The sequence below is a fragment of the Erythrolamprus reginae genome, chromosome 3 (genome assembly GCF_031021105.1).
Source record: "Erythrolamprus reginae isolate rEryReg1 chromosome 3, rEryReg1.hap1, whole genome shotgun sequence".
Lineage (NCBI taxonomy): Eukaryota > Metazoa > Chordata > Lepidosauria > Squamata > Dipsadidae > Erythrolamprus > Erythrolamprus reginae.
Genome location: NC_091952.1, coordinates 170,496,742 through 170,521,970, shown reverse-complemented (window position 1 = coordinate 170,521,970; position 25,229 = coordinate 170,496,742). Strand labels below are relative to the sequence as shown.

Sequence of the window (25,229 nt, the reverse complement as noted above, 5' to 3'; positions counted from 1 at the left end):
TGTTATTTTTCCCTTCTATTTCTGGCACAGAAGTTGTAGACTTTAAATTTGGGAAGCCCTCCACGAAATAATTAACAATTAGAATACAGTGATACCCCGCTCGTTGCGAGGGTTCCGTTCCAGGACCCCCCGCAATGAGCGGGTTTTCGCGAAGTAGCGCTGCGGAAGTAAAAACACCATCTGCACATGCGCAGATGGTGTTTTTACTCCCGCAGCGCTAGCGAGAAGCCGAAGATTGGGGGCGTCGCGGCTGTTTTAAAGCGTCGCCGCCGGCATGGGGGGCTTCCTAGCAGCCCCCCAAACCTGGGTTGGGGGTCCGGGGGGTGCTGGCAAGCCCCCCATGCCGGCGGCGACGTTTTAAAACAGCCGCGCGGCTTTCCAATGAGTCCCGAAGACAAACGTCAAACTTCCGCGTTTGTCTTCGGGACTCATTGGAAAGCCGCGCCGCTGTTTTAAAAGCCGGCATGGGCGGCTTGCCAGCACCCCCCCAATCCGGGTGAGCAGCGAGCGAACGGCGGGTGGCCGGGCGAAGGGCGGGTGAGCGGCGAAGGGCGGGCGAGCGGGTGCTGGGGAGGGCTTCTCGCTCTCCCGTTCTCCCGCCAGCAAGAGGCAGGCTGCGGACAAGCCATTCGCTCGGGCCGCTTCCCAGCTGAGTACTCAGCTGGGAAGCGGCCCGAGCGAACGGCGTGGGCGGGAGAAGGGCGCGCGAGCCACGGGCGCGCGGGCAGGCAGGCTGCGTACAAGCCGTTCGCTCGGGCCGCTTCCCAGCTGAGTACTCAGCTGGGAAGCTGCCCGAGCGAACGGCGTGGGCGGGAGAAGGGCGCGCGAGCCGCGGGCGCGCGGGCAGGCAGGCTACGGACAAGCCGTTCGCTCGGGCCGCTTCCCAGCTGAGTACTCAGATGGGAAGCGGCCCGAGCGAAGCGGCAGCAGCGAGGAGTTTGCGTGGGCGGTGGGGAAATTCCTCGCTGATGCCCGCCAAGAGGGGGAAGACCTAGGGAAGCCGCCCAGCAGCTGATCTGCCCAGCGCCATCTACGCATGCGTGCCCATAGAAAAAAAGGGCACGCATGCGCAGATGGTGTTCTGACTTCCGGGTTCAAAAATCGCAAATTAGCCTGTTCGCAATGGTCGGGGACGCAATAACCGGGGGATCACTGTACTATCTGTATTCTGATAGAATATGACCTTTCTCTGATCTATCTATACCAGATCTATCTATATTGGATTTACGTATCTCTCACTTCTACGAACGGAGAGCACATTAAACAAATGAGTGTGTGCGGTTTAAAAGATTAGTAAGACAGCTGTGGCTAGGAGAGCCATAGCACAGGTCCATCTTCTGCTCCAACCTCAAATTAGAGAAGGATGGCACATACTGAATATTGGACAAGTTATCAAAATCTCCCTGAGCAGACAGAGGAATTTGCAGTCTCAACCTTTTAGTGAGAGGCTGAAGTGACCAAGTCTGAATTCTAAGAGTCATAGATAAGATACAACCTTTTATCATAAGACAGTCCAGCTGCTTTCCACATCCATGGTCAAGAAACAAGCAGCAAGAAGTCCATTGCCTTTTTAGGGATAGGTGAAAGAGATCTAAATTTTAACAGCTAGGGGCTGTTATATATAACAGGTTGAATTTCTTGTTTCTGCAGCACAGCTTATCTACTGTGTTACTAGCACGTCTTGTGTCTGCAGTTAAGTACATTTCTCTCGGGTCTTCCGCTGCTAGCTCCTGAAGAGGTGGAAGAGGTCTTGAGCAAATTCTGCTACTGTTTATTGAGTGAAGCTGAGATACCTAGTGTCTTTTCAAAGGGTCCACTTTGACCAAAAGGTTTCCTTAGTCAAGGGTTACTGAGTTCTCTCTTTTGGGGAATTACGGTTCAGTCCCCTAGTAGCTACCTTCGCTAGTCTTGATGCTGCTGGTACTGCTACTGTTACTACTGCATAAACTAATGTACCCCTTCGCCACAACATTTGCAGGGCTCCTAATATCCTCCGTGTCCTGCTTTATAAAACACTGATAGATCAACTCTTATCCAAATTGAATAATCCTTCTACAAGAAGGCGCAAGATTAAAACAGTACGGGTATGGCTTCCCAGAGATAGGACCCTACCCCAGTGGTGAAATCCAATATTTTTTACTACTGTTTCTATGGGCGTGGCTTGGTGGGCCTGGTGTGGCTTGGTGGGCGTGGCAGGGAAAGGATACGGCAAAACCTCCGTTTCTACCCTACTCCAGGGAAACATACTGCAAAATCCTCATTCCCACCCCACTCTCAGGCTAACCAGAGGTGGTATTTGCTGCTTCTCCAAAGTACTCAAAATTTCTGCTACCGGTTCTTCAGAACCTGTCAGAACCTGCTGGATTTCACCCCCGTCCCACCTTCACCGCAGAATGGTAGCTCTGATTTGTCTTCTTCGTCTCAGAATGGTAAAAATGGAAAAGCACATAGGTTAGAATATTCATCTGGTTTAAAAGACTGCTTTGTTTTCTGTCCCTTTAAAAAAAACTTTGATGTTTTTGAATTGCACTTCTCCGCTGTTCTAATTGGGGCAATACACACAAAGTGTTCAAAGAGATTTGGGTGTGTGTGTGTGTGATACGGGATTTCTTTATGCAATAGAGGCAATGCCATTATACAATTTGAAGTACCAGTTTTGCTTTCATGCTTCATTTGAACCTAAGTGACATGTTGTTTTCCTTTCAGCGATCTTTTTTGCCACCTTAAACATCGTTTGAAAGGTGTCACAGTGTAAGTTGCAATTAAGGCTGAGCTGAGATCTTGGATGTCTATCAGATTTATGTCTCGCTAAAGTGAGAATCCTATTGCCAAATTCAAATTAAGTTTACCTGTCTGAGGATAGACTATGTATGTGTCTGCTCATGTGGGATTTTATTTTGGATTCTTAAACTGGTGACATCTAAAGTAAGAAACATTGGATTAGTGACGGAGTGAATTCCTACAAACCCTAGGAACAGAGCCCCCGGAGAGAAATGATGGGATTTGCAATTCAACAATATTTGGAAGGCTTCAAGTTCCATACCTAGTTAAGGGCAAACTAAAATATTCTGCTCTGAAAAGTGGTTCATAACACCGCTGCTTCAGACATCAAAGGAAAACTGATTTTCAAAGAATTAGGGCAGCTTTCTATAAATCTAATGTACGAGATAAGGAGGAAGAAACTGAGCCATCCTGAATTTCACAGACATTCATGGTCTTATTTATTTTATTTTATCTTTTATTGTTCTCCAAAATACAGGATGGCATGCAAGGCTGTTGAGACTGTGAAGCTGTGAAGAAGTTGTAGAAAGGTCAACTTCTATTGCTGATCTCTAATTTATAACTTTATCTACAGTATACCTTTCTAGTTTAGAGACGGGGTGGCACAGTGGTTAGAGTGCAGCAGTGCAGACTACTTCAGCTAACTGCTAGCTGTAGTTCAGCGGTTCAAATCTCACCACCGGCTCAAGGTTGACTCAGCTTTCAAGTTGGGTAAAATGAGGACCCAGATTGTTGGGGGCAATATGCTGATTCTGTAAACTGCTTAGGGCTGTAAAAGCACTATGAAGTGGTATACAAGTCTAAATGCTATTGTATTAGAGACTTGAAGGCCATTATTGCTGGTGTTTGGTGACCCTGCTTCAAAATAAGCAAATCAAAAACAACTTTAACTTGCTCTGAATTATTACGTTTTGCACTCATCTGGGCTGTGACCAGGAAGAGGGGTTGCCAGAGGGCATGTATGTGCCAGAAAATGTACTTCTGGTGTGTGGTGCGCATAAGGACGCCGGCTGGCAAGTCTTCCAATTACTCACCTGGTTAGGGCTAACCACAAAACTAAACATTAAAGGGTCATTCTTTGTCAAGTGGACCAGGTGTCCACTTGACTGATTTTTGCAGCCTTATTTGAAAAGAAACCATCACCAAAACAACATAGATGATAGAAAAAAACATGCTCTTTCTAATGAAATAAAAATGAAGATGATTGAAGGTGAGAAAACAGAGAGCAAGTTTTCTTCCATCGCTCCCTGTTTTCTTACCTTAAATCATCTCCATTTTTATTTCATTAGAAAGACCACGTTTTTTCCTATTATATTTGTTGTTTTTGTGATGGGTATTACCTCCCATTCATTTTTGTCAGAGAAGAAACAGATGAAATATATTTCTACTTGGACCCATTAAACAACTATTGCATTGATGTTATATTTTAAAATTTAGTAACATTAATTGCAATGAATTGATTATTGCTGTTAATAATTTAGTAGTACAGTGATCTCTCGGTTAGCGCGGGGGTTACGTTCCAAGACCTCCCGCGCTAACCGATTTCCGCGTTATATTGGATGCGGAAGTAAAACCACCATCTGCGCATGTGCGCCATTTTTTTCATGGCCGCACATGCGCAGAAGGTGGAGTTTGCGTGTGGGCGGCGGGGAAGACCAAGGGAAGATTCCTTCAGCCGCCCAACAGCTGATCTGCTCCGCAGCGCGGAAGCAGCGAGGAGCCGAAGATGGGGTAAAGGCAAAGGGGAAACCCCATCTTCGGCTCCTCGCTGCTGCCGCGCTGCGGAGCGGATCAGGTGTTGGGCGGCTGAAGGAACCTTCCCTTGGTCTTCCCGCTTGCCGCTTGCCAGTCCACACACGCCCCCCTGGATGAGCCGGCCACAGGGGCGAGGGGTGGGGATGAAGGGGCAGGACTTCCCGGGCGGAAGGCATGCTCGGCTCTGCCGCTCCAGTCTCTTTCGGCCGAGCCTCCCCGGCCAAGCAGCCAGGGAAGTCGAGCCAGGCGTGGCGGCGGCAGCGCTGCTTCTCCGGTCGCCCGGTCCTCTCCTGCCTCCTGCGCCGATGTTCCCCACTGCGACGGAAGGCAGTCGCTTGGCTAGGGAGGCTCGGCCGAAAGGGGCTGGAGCGGCAGAGCCGAGCACGCCTTCCGCCCGGGAAGTCCTGCCCCTTCATCCCCACCCCTCGCCCCTGTGGTCGGCGGGGATGAAAGGGCAGGACTCCCTGGGTGGAAGGCGTGCTCGGCTCTGCCGCTCCAGCCGCTTTCGGCCGAGCCTCCCTAGCCAAGCGACTGCCTTCCGTCGCAGCGGGGAACATCGGCGCAGGAGGCAGGAGAGGACCGGGCGACCGGAGAAGCAGCGCTGCCGCCGCCACGCCTGGCTCGACTTCCCTGGCTGCTTGGCCGGGGAGGCTCGGCCGAAAGCGGCTGGAGCGGCAGAGCCGAGCACGCCTTCCACCCAGGGAGTCCTGCCCTTTCATCCCCGCCGACCACAGGGGCGAGGGGTGGGGATGAAGGGGCAGGACTTCCCGGGCGGAAGGCGTGCTCGGCTCTGCCGCTCCAGCCGCTTTCGGCCGAGCCTCCCCGGCCAAGCAGCCAGGGAAGTCGAGCCAGGCGTGGCGCTGGCTGTCAACTTTTCTTTTTAGCACTGGGGAGGCAAGTCAGCTCCTGCCCAGTTTTAAAAAGAAAAGTTGACAGCCAGCGATTGTTCCGCTGCCGCCAGCATGGCCTGGCTGGCAGCGGAAGATGTAACGGAGCCCACGGGGGATTCGCCTTCCTCCCACCCGCAGCCGAGACTGATTGTGGGCTCCTTCGCAACCTCGGAGAGCTTCCGGGGCATGAAAGCTCACGAAAACCAGGAAGCTCTCCGAGGTTGCGAAGGAGCCCACGATCAGTCGGCTGCCGGCGGGAGGAAAGCGAATGCCACAGGGCTGGGCTCGGCTCCCCCCCTTACCAGCCCCGCCGCGGAAGGCTCCATTCTGTTCCCTGCCGGCCCGATTGAGCGGCCGGCGGTCTCCATTCAGGGAACAGAATAAAAAAAAATTTATTTTTTAATATTTTATTTTTTTAAATAATATTTTTTGAAAAACCGCGTTGCAGCGTTTCGCGCTAATCGAGAACGCGCAAGTCGAGGGACCACTGTAGTGGTAATCTATTAAAATTTGAGTTGAAAATACATTGTACTGTACAGAACTTGTGCGGTAAGCAACAAATAAAGCTAATTACACACAGTTTAATCCAATTGAAAAGGAGCTATGAGTCATCACATCTTGTCCTGAGGTTAGAAATTCTTCCATAATTTTATGGCATTCTTAGATTGTTGCTAAAGGCATATATCCTTGATTGTTGCCTTTGGAGAGAAAAAAAGGACTGCAGCCTGATGCTTATGTCTAATATAAACTATATTATCAGGTTCAAGAACTGTTTTATTTAATTTTAAGCATATTTCTCTGAGTGTGTGCAAGTGCTCACATACAGATGTATATAGAGGTGGGCTGCTAAGGTGGAACGGTGACGTGTGCTCACCCCCATGACTCTGAGAGTCCAGGTAGCGAAATCATGCGGAGATGCAGGCGCTCGATTTGCTACCTGCCCAAGTGCAATTGCATAATTGTGCTGGACTCTGCTACCACTCAGAGCCAAGGGGGCGAGCACACGCCACCGTTCCACCATAGCAGCCCACCTCTGGATGTATGCATATAAGCCATTGTTTGATAGAATGATAAATTTGGAGGGTAAAGGATAATAAAACAACAACAATGTAATCATAACATTTTGTTAATTAATGTTAGATAGTCTGTGAACCTATAAAGCCCCATTCATTTGTTTTAGATGCCCAAGAGATCTCAAGGTCAATAAGTTAACCTCACACTCACCCTGCCATTTTCATTTGCAGCTGAAAAATTTATTTACCCCAAGGGGGGGAATGGACAAACAGACAGACAAAAAATTATGAATATTGTATCATCAATTTTGGGCCTCCAAGCCATAGTGGATTACCTTTCCAGATTTTTTTTCTCCTTGGTTGGTTCTAGTGTGAACACAGCTTAGTGAACATTATCATGCTGCAGCTAAAACATACTTGCCGTTGATTAATTATATGCCACTAAATCATTTTCAACTCCTAGCAACCATTTTGAGCATTTACAAAATTCCCCCCAGCCATTTGGATAGCTTTCAATGATTATTGTCTGTCCTCTGTAATAAATTGTTATTTATATTCAGCTTTTAGTTAAGAGATATAGGATTGAACAAAGTAACTAAGTTGGAGACCATAATAAATCAGACCGTGGGGCGTCTCTAGGAATCTTCTGGGAGGAAACAGGGCGGGAAAAGGCGGGGAGAAGTCTCCATGGGACCACTCTAGGAATCTCCTGGGAGGAAACAAGGCCGGAAAAGGTGGGGAGAAGCCTCTGTGGGGCCTCGCTAGGAATCTCCTGGGAGGAAAAAGGGCAGTAAAAGGCGGGGAGAAGTCTCCCTGGGGCCTCTCTAGGAATCTCCTGGGAGGAAACAGGGCAGGAAAAGGCGGGGAGATGTCTCCGTGGAGCCTCTCTAGGAATCTCCTGGGAGGAAACAGGGTCGGAAAAGGCGAGGATAAGCCTCCTTGGGGCTTCTCTAGAAATCTCCTGGGAGGAAACAGGGCCTCCACCCTCCCTGTGGTTTCACCAATCACACACATTATTTGCTTTTACATTGATTCCTATGGGAAAAATTGCTTCTTCTTACAAACTTTTATACTTAAGAACCTGGTCACGGAACGAATTAGGTTCATAAGTAGAGGTACCACTGTACTTACCCACCGGAAATGAGATATTAAGGAATAACGCTTATTCTACATTATTGGATTTATGTAATAGTTTTCTCAATAGTGAAGTTCACGAGCGGCGAAATCCACCCTTGGTCTGTAATGGTACAGTCCCAGACCTTGGTTTATTACTGTGCATGTCACTTGTGGCAATTGGAACTCTGATTTCTTACTGTAGCAGTCTATGTAACAATTAGGGCTCTGTGTTCCAAAGACCTATGGCCTGTTTATTTTAACTCTCCCTTTGTTCTTCAGTGTGTGGACCTGAGCTGTAATGAACTGACCAAAGTCAAATTGCCTGAAACTTTGCCTGCGACGCTGCAGGAACTGGACCTGACTGGAAACTCCAATCTAGTTCTGGATCACAAAACCTTGGAGGTGCTGAAGTAAGGAGCCGTCCATGTTATTATTACACAGTAGGCAAAAGGGTACATGATGCACTTGGGGAAAAGCATTTGTTATGTAAACAACCATCCTTTTTTAAAAATAACTATGTTCAGGAGGATTGTTTTTCTTTTGAAATTCAGTAAATAACTGGTTTGGTAAATAAGAGCCCAGAGCCCAGTCCTTATACTTTAATCGTTCCTGTTTGTTCTTGTCCAAGATCTCCTTGAACCCTTGAGCAATAGTTTCTTTTTGCTCCTGACCTTTATACTTTCATTTTGAAGAGGGATAGCACTTCCCACCACTCATCTTCCACCCAGAGAATCAAGAAGCAGGAGCGAAATCAATTTTTTTGTTTTATTATAGAATAGAATAGAATGGAATTATTTTATTGGCCAAGTGTTATTGGACACACAAGGAATTTGTCTTTGGTGCATATACTCTCAGTGTACATAAAAAAGATTTATTTGTCAAGAATCATGAGGTACAACACTTAAAGATTGTCATAGGGTACAAATAAGCAATCAGGAAACAATCAATATTAATAAACATCTTAAAGATACAAGCAACAAGTTACAATCATACAGTCATAAGTGGGAGGAAATAGGTGATAGGAATGATGAGAAAGAACTATTAGTAATAGTAGTGCAGACTTAGTAAATAGTTTGACAGTGTTGAGGGAATTATTTGTTTAGAAGACTGATGGCGTTCGGGGGAAAAACTGTTCTTGTGTCTAGTTGTCTTGGTGTGCAGTGCTCTGTAGCGACGTTTTGAAGATAGGAGTTGAACATATTTTTTGGTTTTACTTTTTCCATCTCCAATCATTTTTGGTTCTGTTCATGTCTGTCTTTTCGCCAGTTTAAGTTGAGAGAGTGACCAGCTCTCAAAGTCATCCAGTGAGTTTCCTGGTTGGAGATTTGATCTCTGATCATGTCCCCTTACTCCTGTTATGCTATGCTGAATGTTCAAGTCCTCATCCTGCATCCTGAAGAACTAAAGGAAACAAAATGTCTTTGTCCCTTCCAAAGTAAGTGATTATAAGATCACAAGTTTCCTAACAGACAGGAAGCAGCAGGTGAAGCTAGGAAAAATCACATCAGATATATGTACAATTAGCACAGGTGCCCCCCAAGGCTGTGTACTCTCACCACTTCTCTTCTCTCTATACACTAATGACTGCATCTCATACGATCCATCTGTTAAACTACTGAAGTTTGCAGATGATACAACAGTGATCGGACTCATTCGAGACAACGATGAATCCACATACAGACGGGAAGTTGAACAACTATCCTTGTGGTGTGACCAGAACAATCTAGAACTGAACACACTCAAAACCGTAGAAATGGTGGTAGGCTTTAAGAGAAACCCTTCCACCTCTCACAATACTAGACAACACAGTATCAACAGTAGAGACCTTCAAATTTCTAGGTTCTATCATATCTCAAGACCTAAAATCAAAAACATCATCAAAAAAGCACAACAAAGAATGTTCTTTCTGCGCCAGCTCAGGAAGCTCAAACTGCCCAAGGAGCTGCTGATTCAGTTCTACAGAGGAATCATTGAGTCTGTCATCTGCACCTCTATAACTGTCTGGTTTGGTGCTGCAACCCAACAGGACCGACACAGACTTCAGAGGATAATCAGAATTGCAGAAAAAACAATTGCTGCCAACCTGCCTTCCATTGAGGACCTGTATACTGCACGAGTCAAAAAGAGGGCAAGTAAAATATTTACTGACCCCTCACATCCTGGACACAAATTGTTTCAACTCCTACCCTCAAAACGTCGCTACAGAGCACTGCACACCAAGACAACTAGACACAAGAACAGTTTTTTCCCGAACGCCATCACTCTACTAAACAAATAATTCCCTCAACACTGTCAGAATTTCTACTAAATCTGCACTTCTCTTCTACTAGTTTTTCTCATCATTCCTATCACCCATTTCCTCCCATGTTGACTGTATGACTGTAACTTGTTGCGTATATCCTAAGATTTTTATTAATATTGCTTCTTCATTACTTATTTGACCCCTATGACAATCATTAAGTGTTGTACCACATGATTCTTGACAAATGTATATTTTATTTTATGTACATTGAGAGCATATGCACCAAGACAAATTCCTTGTGTGTCCAATCACACTTGGCCAATAAAAATTCTATTCTATTCTATTCTATTTACATATTTATGAGCCTGACTTATATCTCCGATGATTCCAATAGCTTTACTGCTGCATACATTTTTCAGCTTAATCTACCAGCCCTATCAAGAAAATGTCAAGTTTCTTATGTGAGTTGAAGGTTCTTATGTACACAGCACGTTGGTGGGGGTTTTTTTTTTGCACATCATACTAAAATAGGATAAGCCTCTTTATCAAATATTGAAAGATTCTGCTATTTTGTCTCTCATAACTTGCAAATATAATGTAATCTGAGTTTGCTGACTCATGACTTGGAGGTTTGTCACGGTCAAAGTTCTCCTCTGGTGAACTTTATTTCCACTATATCTGTACAAGGAAATAATTGTGTGGGTTTTGACTGCATTCTTGAATGGCACAACGGTTTCCTTGTTTGCACTCTCATATTGCTCTGAGGATTTCTGCTTCTTGTCTTGACTGCTCCAAAAATCGGTCTTCAGTGGCCAAATTAGGATGAGTTGTGAGCAAATGTGTATCGGCCGTTTTTCAAAGAGTTTTGCCAGAGATCACTTTCTTCGGTTCTCTGTTAATCTCTACATTACTTTTAGTAATTTGTATAAATATATCCTGCATGAATTCCAATGTGCCTAGAACAGAATCTTCCTGTTTAGTTTAGGAAGTATCTTCAGCCACTTCTGGAAACTCCACTGCTTTTGACAAACTTGTCAAAGTCCAACCCTTGGCATATTGTACTACTTGCCAACAATTAATTATCCCCTGCTCCCAGTTCAGGGCCAAGATAACACACTGTTTCCCCCCCCCCCCCCCAATAGGATTGTGTCATTCAGGGCATTCATAAAGAATCTTATCTTGACATGTGGTGGCTTTTCCTAACTTCTGCATGGCCAAGTTAAATAGACTCTAGCTCCCTGGTTCCCAACGTAGGACCCACGCCCCACAGGGGGGCAATTTCATTTTTAATGGGGGCAATTGGAACCTTGTTCAAACCTAGTTAATGGCCTTTTAACCTTCCTGTGCGTGAATAATTCACTTTTTGAATACTAACAATTATATGTCATGGGGGGGGGGGGGGAGGCTTCAGGAGTTTAGAGATTCTTAGGTGGGGCATGGCCAAAAAAAGGTTGGGAACCACTGCTCTAGCTAGATAGGCTCAAACCCCTTCTCATTCCTAGTGTTGGAAACCACCAGCAAAGAGGAGGAGGTAAAGCCATCCTGAGTGGCATTTTTTTCCATTATTAGGTTAGTTCTCTCCCTGTCCCATCAATATGAGAAGAAAAAACAATCCAAAGATTCAAAACTATGTAAAATCCCTGTGATGGTGAACCTACGGACACGCATGAACCATATCTGAGGGCATGAAAGGCGTTGCCCTATGTCAGCTCCAATATGCATGTGCACGCTGGCCAGCTGATTTTCGGCCTTCCAGAAGGTGGAGAAAGGGCAGTTTTGCCCTCCGCAATGTTCCCTTGACTTTCGCGGGGGATGCGTTCCAAGACCGCCCGCGAAAGTCAAATTTCTGCGAAGTAGAGATGCGGAAGTAAATACACTATTTTTGGCTATGAACAGTATCACAAGCCTTCCCTTAACCCCTAAATTGCAATTTCCCATTCCCTTAGCAACCATTTAGATTATTACCATGTTAATTTATTAAAGTTTATTAAAAAAATATTTATTAGAGGCAGACAAAAGTTTGGTGATGACATAACGTCATCGGGCGGGAAAAACCGTGATATAGAAAAAAACCTGTGAAGTATTTTTTAATTAATATTTTTTAAAAAAAACATGGTATAGACTTTTTGCAAAGTTCAGACCTGCAAAAATCGAGGGAACACTATATCTCAGGATCCGCAGCAGTAGCATCCAAATCTGCAAGAGTTGTGTATTTAATAAGAGTAGGTTAAATTATATTTATTTATTTATATTTATTCGATTTTTTTTTAATGCCTCCCTTCTCCTTAGACTCAGGGTGGCTTATACAACATGTTAGCAATAGCAGTTTTTAACAGAGCCAGCATATTGCTCCCACAATCCGGGTCCTCATATATGTTTTGTTTTGCTCTCCTTTTAAAAAAAAATAAATGTTGTTTATAAAAATAAACATTGATTCATTCAGCCTATTGCACTTTATACTTGTTTTTAAGCACTAGCGTTTAAACAGTTCCAGGGGCTTTTTGTGTGTGTGTGTGTGTGATGGCAGTTAAAATCCAGACATGTGTGTGGGTGAAGTTTGCCACCAGATTTCTGGATTGCAGGATAAAATGTTGCCCATGGGCAAAAGGAAAGTGTGTAAGTGCGGCCAACATAAGCAGGGTATATGGGTGTGGATTTATGATTATACACATGCAAACAGAAACACTTACAGAAACACACACACACACACAAATGACTGGATGACTACAAGTTTAACACTTTTACTGAAAAATAAATATGGTGAAATGCAGGAATTAAAAATGCAATTATGTCAGAATGTGTTGGAGTGGAAACCATTTTCATCTGTGCCTAGCTGTTTATTTTTTGTAATACCCTATTCAGGCAACTAATTAATTTACCTTATTAATAATATTTATAATTTCCTCTTTTTTAATATCATATTTGACAACACTTTTTTTTCTTTTAGCAAAGCAGAGTAAAAAATATATAATGGCCGTTTTTCTTGCATATTCAGAACTCTCATCACTGCTATTATAAATACATTCTCGCCTAGTGACCTAAAATATAACCTACAAACATGACACAAGATTAGCAGAAAAGAATGGGGACTGCTTCCTTTTCTTTTGAAGTATGGATGCTTGAGCATTTTTGTTTCTCTTTGTAGTAACATTAGTTGCTTCAAGATTGACCAGCCTTCTGCCGGAGATGTCTATGGAGCCCCAGCAGTGTGCAGCCATGGTTATACTGAAGCATCCGGAATTAAGAACAAGTAAGCTGTTCAAAATCACTTGCAAGCCTGATTTTCTCTTTTTCCCATATTTTCACCTGCGTGTGTGTGCTTCTGTTGGATCTAACTTAACCATGGCTTCAAAAGAGACATAGAAACTTCAAAAGTGGCATAGAAACTCTGGAGAAGGTGCAGAAAAGAGCAACCAAAAATGATTAGGGGACTGGAAAACAAGACTTATGAAGAGAGATTGTTGGAACTGGGCATGGATAGCCTAGAGAAAAGAAGGGCCGGGGGGACATGATAGCAGTCCACAGGTACTTGAGGGGTTGTCATAGAGAGGAGGGGGTCACGCTGCTTTCGAGGGCACCAGAGGGCCAGACGAGGAACAACGGTTGGAAGCTGACCAAGGAGAGATTCAACCTAGAAATAAGGAAAAACTTCATGACGGTCAGAGCGATCAACCAGTGGAACGGCCTGCCAGCGGTTGTGAACTCCCCAACTTTGGACATTTTCAAGAGGAGTTTAGACTGTCATTTGGCTGGGATGCTGTAGGATTTCCTGCTTAAGCAGGGGGTTGGACTTGATGACTTGCAAGGTCCCTTTCAACAATCAATCAATCAATCAATCAATCAATCAATGCATTAGATGGTCTATTGAGCAAGGGTGGGCTGCTAGCTGGAATGCTAAATTGGGCTCGCCGCTTGCGGGGCCAGCACGATTTTGCTTCTGCACCTCTGGAAATAGCAAAATCACGCACGGAGCCGCAGATGTGCCCGTATTTCGGCATGCACGGAAGCAAAAAGCCTCACCGAAACATGGGCACACCTGCGGCTTCGTGCAAAATCGCGATGGCCCCACAAGCACTCATGAGTCATGGTGGCGAGCCAAATGTAGTGTTCCGGCTGGAGCCCACACCTGCTACTGAGCAACCAGATCTGGAGGGGTGATAAGTGTAACATTCAGCAATCTTTGCAGGCAGCAGTATATAAAAAAAGAGGGGTGCAAAATAAACAAGCATACATGTTAAAATAAAATAAAAATCTTAATTAGAAAGAGATATAATCTTACAGGCTCACAAATTGTGTGTGTATAAATTGGAAAGTCAGGGTTGGGGGGAAACATTTGGTGATGTTCCAAAGGCCATGGTGTCACCTCTGCTCTGTGTGTAAACCACTCTCTATGCTTTTAGAGCAGTCCATGCAAATTTTGGAGAATGAAATGGTGTACTAAACAAAGCGAGATCAATCTAAAAGTGAATTGATCTGATAGATATTCAATTACCGTATTTTTCGGAGTATAAAGACGCACTTCCCCCCAAAAGAGGGTGGCATTTTCGGTGTGTCTTATATACCGAATACAGCCATTTTTGGACTCCAGAAGCCCTGTCCCAGTATCTCATTATTGCAAAAAATGAGCCCGTTTTTTTGCAAAAATGGGGTGGGCAGAGGATCTGGGAAGCCTGCAGAGAGCTCCTGGGGGCTAGAAAAAGGCACCCCCCCTTTATCTGAAAAAAGGGCAAATAATGTCCCTTTTTTTTTTTTTTTTTTGCAAAACCAGGTGCATTTTTGCCTTCAGCTCCCAGGGGCTCTCTGCAGGCCTCCCAAACCCTTTACCCACCATATTTTTTGCAAAAAAAATGGGGCACACAGAGGGTTTTTTTCTTACTTACCTCTTTGAAATCTTGGTGCATTTTATATACCGGTGCGTCTTATAGTCCGAAGAATACGGTAAGCTAATTGACATGGCTTCCCCCTGTTTTTATTCATTTTGGCCCTCCTGTCCTGCCAAGAAAAAAAATTCTGCAGCCATATTTTGACAATGCCGGAGTGTCAGCTTGTGCATTCCTGTTAGAGGGAGGACCAGTTAAGCTGCTTTGAAGTTCCTTACAACTTGGCACAGCTACCATTCCTCACATTCTTTGCTAGGGAGCTATTTTTAACCTAGGTGTCAAAACTGAGAAATTCCAGGCCTACTGACACACCAGCGTCTTTACTTCTTTTCTAAAAGCTGTGTAGATTATTTAGTCTTGCCGATTAAGTTTCCTACCCAAGTTAGTAGTATTTCTGACAGCTTTAACAAATATGACTTCCCCAGCATCGCTTTATACTCGGGTAAGTCACACAAGGCCACTTTTTGCCTGCCCTACAAATCTAAATTTAAATATGGCAAGCCTTTGAGGATGTGCTGTTTTGAAAAGTGCAGGGAATGACTGAAAGAACAAACCTAGTATCCCACTCTGTACATTTTCTCCGAGTGCAGAATGGCAAATTCTTGCATGTGCCTGTGGTAACATGAATAAGGAGAGTGTGTCAGGTCTGGAAATCATACTTTTGAATAAGCACCATGAAATTGAACTTCCTTTATAAATGGAAGCTATTCCTCACTTTCAGAATGCAGTGGAATCCTTGAGTTGCAATGCACGGGTTATGGTTTGAAAAAAGCCTTCAGTGCAAATTACATATCATTTCTATTTATAATGCTCTATTTGGGAGACTGGTTCCCAAGGTTACATTTGTATTGTTTTGCTATAGTACGGAAATGTAGAGTCCTTGGTGCATCCCAATCTTGATTGTTTTCTTGTGGACATTTTGTTAGCAGACCAAGTAACAATTTTTTTGTGTTAATTCCCCATCAGCTTCCCTCAGTCTGATGTTTTGGGGATGCCTTCGGTGAGCAGCGGCACGGCCTCCGACGAGCCACCTCAGGTGGCTTACCCTACTGTACAGCGCTGTGCGCGCCTACCACCGTGGCATGCCAACTCCTTCCCATGGCAGCAGCCCTATGATCCACAGTCAGACACGGACGATGAAGATCCAATCCATGTTAGCAGAATGGAAGTGACAGTGGACATCCACCATGACCCAGCCACAGAAGTCACAAACGCAGAAGACGAGGCATCCAACACTGCTACAAATGGGTGCCGCCGACGCAATGGCTGCGTCGTTGCTCAGGACAGGAGCCACAACAGAATTCACATAGCAGGTGATGCGCCACTCAGGAGGAGGGGGGGCTATTTTTCTGCTCCAGCTCAGCCGGATCCAGAGGATGAGTTCATCGTCCCACCAGAGCTTGACGACGAGGTGAGGGAGATAATGAGGGTACTTTATGAGCTGTAATGATCACCAACTTCCTTTCTCCCCTTTTCTAACTTTTGTTTAATCTTGTTTATCCCCTTGTTTGTGTTCAAAGTTGAGAAAAATTAAAATATAAAATGTTTAATATATGATGAAAAAACTGATGTTGATGTTATATTTTTAAATTTTGTTCTCTCCCCCCCTCTTCTTCCTCTGTCTTGTTTAACCCTTCTGAGGGTGCTGCAAAGTCCCTGAGGGGAACAATGTCTTCAGAGGGACTTAGAGGAACCCCAGCCATGGGGGGTCACTCACAAACGCGAATCCTAGAAAGAAGACTTGGACACATCTCTCTCTGGGTGAAATGACACAGTATTGAGCTGTGCACCTCCTTTTATTGGGGGAATATGCAAATGGGAATGATTACACATACATGTCAAGTGATATACAAACATCCAATAACATAACTCTAAGAGATGACACAACTTCCGAGTCCTTCCCATCTCCATATGGCACATAACTAGTTTCTACTAAGTAAATGTCTCTCATGGCCATCATAATACGGTTCCAAGGAGGCAATGAGAGGTTGAGCAGACTCATACAATACATTGTGAACAAAGGCAGAGCGACACATAGACAACAAGGAAGGAATACATTGGATAAAACAACATCTTAATATAGCGGCTGAAATAATACCAATCATATACATAGACATTAACCTTAACCATGAGCCATCCGGAAGCCATGACCATAGAGCATTCCACCAATTGGGTAGTATATCTGCACCTATGTTATCCACCAATTGCTTCATCTGCTTTATCTGTTCTTCTATGGTGGCAGAGTTATCAGTGAGATTGAAACCACACATTTTCTTAACTGCCTGACAACCCTGATGGTGGAGTAACAGTAAAAAGTCTATGGCATCTCTGTTATCTAGTATAGCATGTCTTAGGTCAGATTGTTCTTCATTTAAAGCAGCCAAGGCAATGGAGGTTCTATTAATATCTTTTGCCAAGGCACAGGCAAGCTTTCCTATCAAACGCTGATTATACAGTGCTAATGCGGGCACTCCTACAAGTGAAACAGCTAAGGAGGTATATTCAGCTTTGTTCAATAAGGCGAGGTTACTATCACAAGTGTCATCAAGGGAGTAGTGTCTCTGCATTGCCGGTAATGTTGAGACAAAAGTACTTCCTGCTTGGAGGGGAAAACAGGGATTAGGCGAGTAAGGCTACAGAGGGTTTCTGATAGGTTTGCTGGAATATCGCCACATGTAAAAAACCATCCTGGAGGCAGCAGCACATGACCATAGACAAATGATACATTTTGAATGGATGAACAATTGTGCTCCCACGTGGCAGATGACATTTTCAAGCAGCGTGGGTGGGACCGATGGGTAGAACAATTAACAATACGGGCACACGTCGCATTTGCTCCTATGGCAACGTGAGGGGTATATAATGACATTGCTCCAGAAGGGAGACGATATGACGTGGGACCCCACTCATAATATCGGGTGTATTTAAGTTTCTGGGCAGTTAAAAACATCGACAAAGAGGAGTCATTAAGGAACACAGAAAGGGGGGTACATATAGGAATCAGACAATGTCCAAGAATCATATGCATATCAACAGTTTGCAACAAACAAAATGTAGACAAGTTGGAAAGATTTGCGAGATGTAGCCAAATATACTCCATCCGTTGTTGCAGGTCCACAGAACGTCGGGCGGGTGTAAGCGGGAACAGGTAACTAGGGCAATAAGAAAAATTAAACAAAAAACACAAAAATAAAAGCATGCAAGAAAAATGACATATATGACATGGGTCCATTTAATCCCTCCCAAAGAATGACATGGGGTGGCATTTGCGAATGCGTAAAACAGGGCATCCTTGAGGAGGGGGGTATTCCGGAGGATCAGGAAAAACTTCATCATAGGTTGGAGGTTGATGCGGTCCGGATTCCTGGGCGGGCATGGAGATAAGCTCTGTAGCTGATGCAGACATCGTCAATCAAAGATACAGCACTCAGAGAGGTTAGGGATGGATTCCTTATTTTCTTTAGTTTTTGGCAAAAGCGGCCGTACATGCCGTCAAGGAACCCACAAAACACGATCCTCTAGTTGTTGCAGGTCCACAGAACGTCGGGCGGGTGTAAGCGGGAGCATGGGAACAGGTAACTAGGGCAATAAGAAATATTAAACAAAAAACAAAAATAAAAGCATGCAAGAAAAATGACATATATGACATGGGTCCATTTAATCCCTCCCAAAGAATGACATGGGGGGGGGCATTTGCGAATGCGTAAACCAGGGCATCCTTGAGGAGGGGGGCATTCCGGAGGATCAGGAAAAACTTCATCATAGGTTGGAGGTTGATGCAGTCCAGATTCCTGGGCGGGCATGGAGACAGGCTCTGTAGCTGATGCAGACATCGTCAATCAAAGATACAGCACTCAGAGAGGTTAGGGATGGATTCCATCTTTTCTTTAGTTTTTGGCAATAGCGGGCGTATGTGCCGTTCAGGAACCCACAAAACACGATCCTCTAGTACTGCGGCGTAACCTCGGCCCCAGGTGATGAGATCTGTGGGGCCTCTCCAGGTCAGATCCGGAAGTATCGGGGGTCGGGGAGGCAAAGAATCATGCGCAGCAAAGTGTCGCTGGGCAGCAGTAGAGGGAGTGGACGACCCAGTTAAGTTCAGGAAATTAAGAGTAAAAAGTACTCTGTTCAATTGGTTTTGCAAGGACGGGAGGCCCGGAGGGATTTTCTCCGTTTTCAATTTTTCTAGCGCCCGTTTAACGGTGAAGTTCGCCCTTTCCACTATTGCTTGACCCTGGCAATACCGAATTTGTGCGTGATACCCCAAGTGTTACAAAATTGCGCAAAGGATAAACTAGTGTAAGCGGGGCCATTGTCACTTTTAAGTTCTTTAGGGCGTCCCATCGTTGCAAAGGTACGAATACAATGGTTGATGACGTGTTTGGTGGCTTCACCCCTTTGCGGGGAGGCCATAATAAACCTGAATAAGTGTCAATGGAAACATGTAAATATTTCCAGGCCACAAAAGGTTGCAATTGCGTAACATCCATTTGCCAAATTTGTGAAGCCTCAAGACCACGCGGGTTGACCCCCATAGGGATGGAGTTGGCATGCTGACTACATGTGGGGCATTGTTGAACAATGGCCGAGGCTTCAGATTTTGAGATGCCAAATTCCTTAGCGAGAGCCTTGGCATTTTGATGAAAGTAGGAGTGGCTCTCCCATGGGGTTGGGGAAGACAAGGTAAAAACAGTAGGTGATCTTGCAGCCTGGTCGGCAGCGTCGTTACCCTCAATTAACATTCCAGGAAAGGGCTGATGGCTGCGTATGTGAGCGACAAAAAAGGGAGCAGTCCTAGCCATAACGAGCTGCTGGAGAGTCAAAAACAAGGCATTAAGGAGCTCTTGACACCCGGGGACAAATAGGCGTCAAAAATATTAAGAATAATCTGGGAAACATACAAGGAGTCTACAATAAGATTAAAAGGTGTATCAGTTAGTTTCTGAAAGGCCACAATGGAAGCAGCCAATTCTGCGTGTTGAGCAGAGGATTGGGCTTGGGTGTGATGTATAACCCATTGCCCGTTCCTTTGAAAAACACAGGCTCCCTTGGTTTTTGTCCCGTCAGCGAAAACAGTTAATGCCTGCGGGATAGGTTGGTCTTGCATACAGGTGTTAAAGTGGACGGGGACCAACTGAATCAATTGAATGCAAGTGTCCGCAGATAGATGATATAAGATTTGACCAGGCCAGTCCACAAGAGCCATCTGGAGGTCTGTACTTTGAGAAAATAAAGATTCCCACATGGGAAGGGGAAGGGGGACATAAAGTGAAACCGGCTCAAAACCTATGAGTGTTAAACAGCGGCGGCGGCCACGAACAATTAAAAGAGAGTATAATGAAAAGCGAGAGGAAATAATTTTCCGGGGGTGTGCGGAAGATGAATCCATTCAATGATCAAGACTGAGGAGGGCAGTACTTGTATAATACAAGCAGTAGGAATAGAAAGAGTGTTAAGCAAAAGAAGAGATGGGGTATTCTCCGGGCATCTATCCACCCAATTAACATGCAGCGCACGATTGACCTCAGCCAGCGTATCCAATTGCTCAGGGGTGAGAAGAATAAGATCTGAGGGGGAGGAAGCTCCCGCCAGGGCAGAAAAGAGGGGGGTCAGCTGAGAGATTGTGAATCCCATGTAAGGGGGAGTCCAATTCAGCGATCCCAAATACTGCTGGAGCTGTACTAGGGTGGTAGGGGAGGGTAAAGACAAGGAGGGAAAAAGGGAAGAATGAGACTGAGAACGTTTATGACCTAGATACAAAAAGGGCTCTGATTGTTCAACCTTCTCGGGAGCTATAGTCATACCATTAGCGGTTAAATGTTCAATGAGAAGGAGCAGAATCTGTTGAAAGGATGGGTGAGGCATATCAGCGGCAAGCAAGATATCATCCATGTAGTGATACAAAAGAACGTTTGTGTGGGAGTGGCAGAAGGGCTCCAACAGAAAACGCACCACATATTGACACATAGTAGGGCTGTTTAGCATGCCTTGAAGCAAATTTTCCACTGATAGCGAGAAGTAGGATAGCTATTGTTGAAAACAAGGAGAGTAAAAGCAAACAGTCTTGGGGTTGCAAAGAGATGGAAAAGAAAGGATCTTTTAAATCAATTACGGCCAGTTTAAAATTTTGAGGAAGAAGATTGGGATTGGAAGAAGGGTATAGATTGTGGTAAGATTTTTAAAAAACAGTCTGACAATAAGCAGAAATAAGGCCATATTCAGGGACAGATTCTTTCAAGTTCCTCAAAACCTTATAGGGGATGGCCATATAATTCGGGGCATTTCCCCCAAAATCAACAGGAAATTGGGAAATGGTCTCAAGATCCTCTGGAGAAAGAGATGGGTCAGCGAGGGCGGAGGCAAGCCCCCGCGCAACCACGCTGCCGGAAGAAAGATCTGAGCAAAGAGGGGAGGTAAAGTAAGCAGAAGCGGGAATGGAAATATTCTGAGAGGGTGTAGGTATGAGAGCAGGAAAATCCTGAGAGGGCATAGACACGGGGCCTGGGGGGGGGCATAGGTTGAGGAGAGCAGGGATCAGTGAGGGAGGGGGGATAAGATGGGGGTGGTGCCGAATGTTCGGCGGAACGGGTGGTAGAAAAGTCGGAGGGAGAGAGAGAATCAGAGTTGTGAAACGAAGGGCAGCAAGAACAGCCTTCCAAGTTAAAAGAATTGGTGCAGGAGCACAAGGATCCTGATAAAGATAAGTACCTATCTTAATCCAAACGGCAGGCTTTATCGAGCCGTGAGGAGGATAAGAGGGACAATGTTTCCCAATATAAGTTAAGAGTTGGCGTAACTCACGTTTAGTAGGGAAAAGAAAGTTTTTTGCTAAAAGCTCTGAGAATTTGTCCAAGTTTCTTTACATGAGTGACCTGCTCCTTGGACAAATCTGCCCCCATACTTACGAAAAATCCCCTGCTCCTACCGACGGATGACGAATGCACGGGTAAACGATGCGGGTCTCAGGCAAGTGACGAAGGCTTCGGCACGTTGAGGTAACAGGATGAAACTACCCGCATTCTCTACCACCTGAGGGTGCTGCAAAGTCCCTGAAGGGAACGATGTCTTCAGAGGGACTTAGAGCAACCCCAGCCATGGGGGGTCACTCCCGAACGCAAATCCTAGAAAGACTTGGACACATCTCTCTTTGGGTGAAATGACACAGTATTGAGCTGTGCACCTCCTTTATTGGGGGAATATGCAAATGGGAATGATTACACATACATGTCAAGTGATATACAAACATCCAATAACGTAACTCTAAAAGATGACACAACTTCCGAGTCCTTCCCATCTCCATATGACCTATTAGATCCAGGTGGATGCTTCACATTAACCTCAGCAAATTTGGGAAAGTGCCAATCCGTTCTCTGCAGGAATGGGAAGCCTCTGCCTTTGTCCAGGTCTTACACAATAAAATGTAAGGAAGAGCTAACGAGGATCAAGGAGCACAAGGCCATTATTACAGAAGTAAGACACTGGGTTGTCAACCCCGGGGAGAGTGACAGATGGAGGGATCAGGGTAATAAAATGCAGGTGCTTCTTTGCAAATCTGTTTCAGAACCCAGCCAATAAGGTAGAGTTTAGTTTTAACATTTTGCCCACATTCTGATGATTAATGACTGTAACTATGATTTATGACCTATGACCTATCATTTTGGTTTTTTTCTATTGATTATTTGACCCCATGACAATCATTAAATATTGTATCTCATTATGCTTGACAAATGTATATTTTCTTTTATGTACACCAAGAGCATATGCACCCAAGACAAATTCTTTGTGTGTCCAATCACATTTGGCCAGTAAAGAATTCTATTCTGTTCTATTCTATTCTATGTACATTGAGCATTTTGTTCTGCATGTTCTGCTCTACTCTACTCCACTCTATCCCCATCCCATTTTTTAATAAATGCATGTACATAAATAGATAACTATCTATAATTTAAACTATAGATAGTTATTGAATTTGAAGTATCTTCAATTTAAAAGTGACTGCACAGCATATACTGAAAAACCAGTTAGAATTGAATTGAATTGAATTGGCCAAGTGTGATTGGACATACATGGAATACTTCTTGGTGTATATGCCCTCAGGGTACATAAAAGAAAAGATACATTTGTCAAGATTCATAAGGTATGATAGTCCGGATATAAATTGTAAGGATATAAGCACCAGAGTTACACTCATAAGTCATTATTGGGAGGAGATAGGTGATGGGAACAATGAGAAGATTAATAGTAGTGCAGACTTAGTAAATAGTTTGGCGGCGTTGAGGGAATTATTTGTTTAGGAGAGTGATGCCGTTTGGGGAAAAACTGTTCTTATGTCTAGTTATTCTGATGTGCAGTGCTCTATAGCATCGTTTTGAGGGTAGGAGTTGAAACACTTTATATCCAGGATGTGAAGGGTCTTTAATGTCTATAATGTCTTTTTAGAAACAGACAAAATTGAACAGAAAAAATATATACTAGCTTTACATCAAACTATCTCAAAGTTTAGAGAAAAGCCAAGGTGACGTGTGCTCACCCCCGTGGCTCTGAGTGATAGCACAGTCCAGTGCGATTTTGCTACCTGCACAGGTGCAAGTAGCAAAATCGCGCTGGATTCCACTACCACTCAGAGCTACAGGGGCGAGCATACATCACCGTTCCACCTTAACAGCCCACCTCTGCTCTTACTTTTCTATTGCTATTAGTTATAGAAATCCAACATCATGTTTCAAAAGTGGCAGGAAGGGAGTTATGATAAGGTTCCCTTCCCCCTTAGCTACTTCCAACAAAAACCACTTCCTGCTGTTAGATTGACATTGATGGTCCACACAGCTCCTTTCTCCCTCTTTTAAAATTATTGGATATTCAAGTTATTGGAAATATTATATTTCATTTGGATGAGTTGTCAGTGGACCAGAGTGATAACCCATCCTACCCAGGTACCCAGTGGATTGATTCTAAATTCAACTCTGTACTCAAATATTAGCCCTCCTCTCCCCCAAATAAGAGCTGCTATTTAGCTCTTAAAACAACATTAAGCAATTAATAGATTTTTGTCCCTTCCTTCCAGGATGGCAAAGTGAACGGTGTAACAGACTCAACAAGAATTTTGGGATATACCTTTCTTCACCCAAGTGTTGTTCCATGCCCCCACGTACAGTCCATCACTTTACCTTCTCAGGATGAATTCTTCATTCTGGGCAGCAAAGGCCTATGGGATAGTCTCTCCATCGATGAAGCAGTGGAGGGTGTCAGGAATGTGCACGATGCCCTTGCAGCTGCGAAGAAACTTTGCACGCTGCCTCAGAGCTATGGCTGCAACGATAGCCTCAGTGTTGTGGTGGTTCAGCTCTACGTAACTGAGGATAGCTTCTGCTGCTATGGGTTTAAGAGGGCCCTTCCTTCCAGCCCGAGCAGCTTCCCTCAGTCTGTCAAAGATAAGCCTTCTGATGTTTTGGGGATGCCTTCGTTAAGCAGCGGCACGGCCTCAGAGATCAGCAGCGAGATTTCCATTTCCGAAATGAGCAGTGAGGTTGGATCCACGGCCTCCGACGAGCCACGTCAGGTAACCATGAACGAAAACAGCCCCGCTTACCCTAGTGTACAGCGCTGTGCGCGCCTACCACCGTGGCACGCCAACTCCTTCCCATGGCAGCTGCCAAATGCTACAATGTCAGACACCGACGATTAGGATCCAATCCAAGGCAGAAGTTGGAGTGACAGTGGACATCCAACATGACCCAGCCAAGCAGATTCAGATGGTGCTGCAGGCCCCCACAGAAGTCACCAAGAAGGCATCGCTATCAGTGCGAACAAAGAAGACGAGGCTTCCAACACTGCTATGAATGGGTGCTGCTGACGCAATGGCTGCGTGGTTCCTCAGGACAGGAGCCACAACCAAATCGAAGTAGCAGGTGATGCGCCACCCAGGAGGAGGAGGGGGCTATTTTTCTGCTCCAGCTCAGCCGGATCCAGATGATGAGTTCATCATCCCACCAGAGCTTGAGGACGAGGTGAGGGAGATAATGAGGCTAATTTACGAGCAGCAGCAACAAGAGCAGCAGCGTCAGCGGGACCAACTGCGCAAAATGCCACGATGATGGAGCTTTGGGAAACATTAAGAGCTGGAAGCTCCTTAGGTTTATATTACATTAGTTTTGTTCTCAATTCTCTTCCATATCCTGCCCTTTAACCAAGAAGCGCCGTTGCTTCTTGGTTGTTAGCTGTAATGATCACCAACTTCCTTTCTCCCCTTTTCTAACTGTTAACTGGTTAATCTTGTTTATCCCCTTGTTTGTTAAAAATATAAAATATAAAATGTTTAATATATGACAAAAAAACTGACGATGTTATATTTTTACATTTTGTTCTCCCCCCCCCCTTCTTCTTCTGTCTTGTTTAACCCTTCTGAGGGTGCTGCAAAGTCCCTGAGGGGAACAATGTCTTCAGAGGGACTTAGAGCAACCCCAGCCATGGGGGGTCACTCACAAACGCGAATCCTAGAAAGAAGACTTGGACACATCTCTCTCTGGGTGAAATGACACAGTATTGAGCTGTG

At 44.8% G+C, this 25,229-nt stretch overlaps 1 pseudogene; it reads left to right on the top strand.

Moving 5' to 3' along the window:
* Positions 1-25,010, top strand: part of LOC139165444 (PH domain leucine-rich repeat-containing protein phosphatase 1-like) — a 37,077-nt pseudogene extending 12,067 nt beyond the window's left edge.
* The last annotated feature ends 219 nt before the right edge of the window (positions 25,011-25,229 follow it).